Source organism: Drosophila mauritiana, unplaced genomic scaffold (assembly GCF_004382145.1).
Source record: "Drosophila mauritiana strain mau12 unplaced genomic scaffold, ASM438214v1 U_257, whole genome shotgun sequence".
Classification (NCBI taxonomy): domain Eukaryota; kingdom Metazoa; phylum Arthropoda; class Insecta; order Diptera; family Drosophilidae; genus Drosophila; species Drosophila mauritiana.
The window spans coordinates 25001-30011 of record NW_022881392.1 but is presented as its reverse complement, the minus strand read 5'-3'; the positions used below and the strand labels follow the sequence as shown (position 1 = coordinate 30011).

At 41.5% G+C, this 5011-nt stretch overlaps 1 pseudogene; it reads right to left on the bottom strand.

The window, feature by feature from the left end:
- Positions 1 to 117: 117 nt before the first annotated feature.
- The window catches only part of LOC117149601, a 5375-nt pseudogene continuing 481 nt past the window's right edge, over positions 118 to 5011 (bottom strand).

The following is a 5011-nucleotide window of genomic DNA, read 5'->3' as shown; positions in this document are numbered from 1 at the left end:
GGTGATCGAAGATCCTCCTAATTTACTATGTTACAAATTACATTGGCATCACATCCATTGTCGTTTATAAAATAAATTATAAACTTTAAATGGTTTAGAAGCCATACAATGCAAATTGCCCCTTATTTATCATTGCAGTCCAGCACGGATACGACCTTAGAGGCGTTCAGGCATAATCCAACGGACGTAGCGTCATACCACTGTTCGCTCGAACAAGTATTGTGCCATTGGTCCGTACCTGCGGTTCCTCTCGTACTACGCAGGAATGCTGTCGCAACAACGTTTTGTCATTAGTAGGGTAAAACTAACCTGTCTCACGACGGTCTAAACCCAGCTCACGTTCCCTTGCATGGGTGAACAATCCAACGCTTGGTGAATTTGCTTCACAATGATAGGAAGAGCCGACATCGAAGGATCAAAAAGCGACGTCGCTATGAACGCTTGGCCGCCAAGCCAGTTATCCCTATGGTAACTTTTCTGACACCTCTTGTTAAAAACTCTTTAAACCAAAAGGATCGATAGGCCGAGCTTTTGCTGTCCCTGTGTGTACTGAACACCGAGATCAAGTCAGCATTTGCCCTTTTGCTCTATGTGTGGTTTCTGTCCGCACTGAGCTGGCCTTGGGACACCTCCGTTATTATTTGAGAGATGTACCGCCCCAGTCAAACTCCCTACCTGGCAATGTCCTTGAATTGGATCATACCTGAGTAATTGGAGTTATACCAAATTTTCAAATCAAAAATACATAAATGCATCGTTTTATTAAAGAATTTGTTTGCGATTATATAACAAACTCGTGATACTTTGATCAAGAAGCTTGCATCAAAACCCAATACATAAGATATAATAAATATATCGTATAATGGCTAGGAAATGATACACGTTCCATTAATCAAGTAAGTAAGGAAACAATAAGAGTAGTGGTATTTCATTGACGATACCAAACGAGTCTAATATCTCCCACTTATTCTACACCTCTTATGTCTCCTTACACTGCCAGATTAGAGTCAAGCTCAAAAGGGTCTTCTTTCCCCGCTAATTATTCCAAGCCCGTTCCTTGGCTGTGGTTTCGCTAGATAGTAGATAGGGACAGTAGGAATCTCGTTAATCCATTCATGCGCGTCACTAATTAGATGACGAGGCATTTGGCTATTTTTTTTTTTTTTTTTTTTTTTGATCGCGGAGGTATGGAAATCTATCGAAAGATACTAGGTCTGTCAACACTTCAGTTTCCTAGCATGCACGATTCATTGCTGAACCGAAGTTCCGCAACGCCTACGTACTAAAACCATCCTCATAGCCATTTATATATTACATTATTTGCGATGTTTATGCCTTTATTGATGTTATGCCAAGACAGCAAGCAAATGTTTTGAACCAAACGTTTTAGCTAAGTCCAATCTCGGGAAAACCCGCTCAGGTACATGAACTGTTTAAAACAACCGAGACTGCCTCTCATAACCTGGACGCTAATGATATGACTATCATATTTGCTGAGGAGACCTTCGCTATCAATCTTTTAACGGATTGACCCTCCAGATCCCCTCCAGTTCAGGGTGGCAGAATGGAATTCAATGTACTGCGGCTTCGAATCTGCGACGCGAATTCAGTTCGTATGTCCGGTCTGTCGTATCTATTGATTTTGCGCTGGTGCGCATCATCCATAGAGTGTCCGTCTGTCACAATTTGTATGTCGATCACATCAATGTGATTTTGTCGTAGTGCCACCAGGTCCGGTTTATTAAGGCCGGATTCGCACTGCAGACTTGGTTCAACAATGACCGCGCAGCCTCTCTCCTCAAGTCCCCGCTTGATTCGATTTACTACGCAGTTGTGTCTAGCTACGCGCCTCCCATGCGATCGGTAACATTTTTGCATTATATGGTTTGTTGTTTCGGGAGCGTCACATCCTGCACGACACTGTCGTTCCAATTCGTGCCTTCCCCTTGTAGTACGAGACTTCGTGGGTAGGGCATTTATCCGCAGACGAATACCGTCTATATATTCCTTTCCTGTTAGTAAACGCGTGGGTTGATTAACCCACCCGTGTTGCGGTCCCCAATGGCCGCTTCACGGAGTCCGCTGCCATCAACTGAGAGGTACAATTTGTTCGCCCAATATTTTTCTATTGCCGGACGCGATAACAATTCATGTTGTTCTGCAAATAATCTATCTCGGGCCCGTTGTTTTTCGGCTTCGAGGAAAGAGCTGGCTACCTCGTTTTGCGTGAGGTGAGGCCATTTAATATTACTCAAACGTCTTAGCCTTAACATTGGAGCTACCCATCTAAGTGATGGAATTCCGAGACCTCCACTTTTTGGGGGTGCGTGAATGAATGCTATCGGCACATCCAGCGGAAGATTTAGCCATCTTCGCACATAGTATCGTATTAGTTTGTCAGTTTTTCGTAGGACGCCTATCGCCACACTCCAAGGGCTAACTTGTGATAGAGCTGTGGGATAAGGACAGTCCTTAGGGCGAACATCCTCTGTTGTGGTTTGAGGGGGGCCTTTGTCAATCTTTGTAGCTTTGGACCAATGTCCTCGGCCGGATTGCATCGAACCCTCCCAGTTGCAGTGAAGTTGATGCCTAAGTACTTCCACTCGTCCGTTCGCTTCAATGATGGAATCTCTTGAGCCTACGTAAAGCTCTGTGCCTCTAGCACGGTACACTTCTGTTTCGGCTGGCCCTTAATGCCAACGGTAAAACATTTGTCGGCATTAAGTTTGAGGCCGACGAGAGATAGAAAATCCACGTTCTGTCCAACAATATTGAAGTCCCATTCGAGTTTCAGCAAATAGTACAAATCATCTGCAACGCGGCGGTTAGTAATGGCATTTCCGACTCTAGCACCAATTTGCTGGGTAGGTTTCTAGTCCTGTGACTAAAGAGTCATAGTTACTCCGCGTTGACCCGCGTTACTTGAATTTCTTCACTTTGACATTCAGAGCACTGGGCAGAAATCACATTGTGTCAACACCCGCTAGGGCCATCACAATGCTTTGTTTTAATTAGACAGTCGGATTCCCCAAGTCCGTGCCAGTTCTGAATTGATTGTTAATTGATAATCGTTATAATTGATAAGAACTAATTGGTTTAACCCAAATAGTATTCTTAAAAATTTTAGCAAGAAAGTTCCACAATTGGCTACGTAACTAAACTATCCGGGGAACAAGTAACTAACATAAATGCTAGAAACTCTATTTACCCAGAACGAGCACATAAACCATGTTATTGTTTCCAATCAAGCCCGACTATCTCAATTTCAGAGCCAATCTAATTTGCCGACTTCCCTTACCTACATTATTCTATCGACTAGAGACTCTTCACCTTGGAGACCAGCTGCGGATATTGGTACGGCCTGTTGAGAAGTTTGCGTGTCCCACCATAAATTTTCAAGGTCCGAGGAGAAAATATCGACACAACAGTATATGTCATGCTCTTCTAGCCCATCTACCATATCTCTCTGCGAAAGACTTCCATGGTAGTACGGCTATAAAACAGAAAAGAAAACTCTTCCGATATCTCTCGACGGCTTCTTTATGGTCGTTCCTGTTGCCAGGATGAGCACGAGGCCCATATTTAATAACAAACGGATACTCAACAGGTTACGGAATTGGAACCGTATTCCCTTTCGTTCAAAATTATTCAAGTGTATTATATTCGCTTTGTTTATATAGTTAGGCATTTTTGTTTTACTTGAAAATTTTCGGCTTTCGCCTTGAACTTAGGACCGACTAACTCGTGATCAACCACTGTTCACACGAAACCCTTCTCCACTTCAGTCCTCCAAGGTCTCATTCGATTATTTGCTACTACCACCAAGATCTGTACCAATGGCAGCTCCATGCAGGCTTACGCCAAACACTTCTACGCATACCATTGTACCTTCCTACTCACTAAAGTTTCAAAATTTATATCACAAGTAATATAAATCATCTACTTTAGCGGTAATGTATAGGTATACAACTTAAGCGCCATCCATTTTAAGGGCTAGTTGCTTCGGCAGGTGAGTTGTTACACACTCCTTAGCGGATTTCGACTTCCATGATCACCGTCCTGCTGTTTTAAGCAACCAACGCCTTTCATGGTATCTGCATGAGTTGTTAATTTGGGCACCGTAACATTACGTTTGGTTCATCCCACAGCGCCAGTTCTGCTTACCAAAAGTGGCCCACTGGGCACATTATATCATAACCTTGAACTTCATATCAAGAAAGTTAAGGTTCTTACCATTTAAAGTTTGAGAATAGGTTAAGATCGTTTCGACCCTAAGGCCTCTAATCATTCGCTTTACCAGATAAGATTATTTTATATAATATTAAAATGCACCAGCTATCCTGAGGGAAACTTCGGAAGGAACCAGCTACTAGATGGTTCGATTGGTCTTTCGCCCCTATACTCAATTCTGACAATCGATTTGCACGTCAGAACTGTTTCGGTCTTCCATCAGGGTTTCCCTGACTTCAACCTGATCAAGTATAGTTCACCATCTTTCGGGTCACAGCATATATGCTCAAGGTACGTTCCAGTTAGAGGCATAAATAATATAAATATACATTATACATAACTATATAGAACGCCCCGGGATTGTGTTAATTAGCTATAAATAGCTAAAAAACTAATCCCATTATTAGTCAAGTTAATTACGCTATTAGGTTTACATCCCAATAACTTGCACATATGTTAGACTCCTTGGTCCGTGTTTCAAGACGGGTCCGAAGGTATCCTGAATCTTTCGCATTGTTAATCATACAAGAGCATATAATAAACACAAAAATCAATGATAATTATGCCATTATATAATTCCGAAAAATTAACGCTCTGTAATAATATAAATCTATCAGCACTTTATCAAATTAATAACATTTATTCTGTGTTAAAATGCAAGCAATTTAATTGGAATAAACTATAAGTTATATTTTATGATAAATTTGGGATATGCTAATAGATTACAATGTCCTTATATGGAAAAAATGCACATTATTCTTAATAATATTATTTAAATATT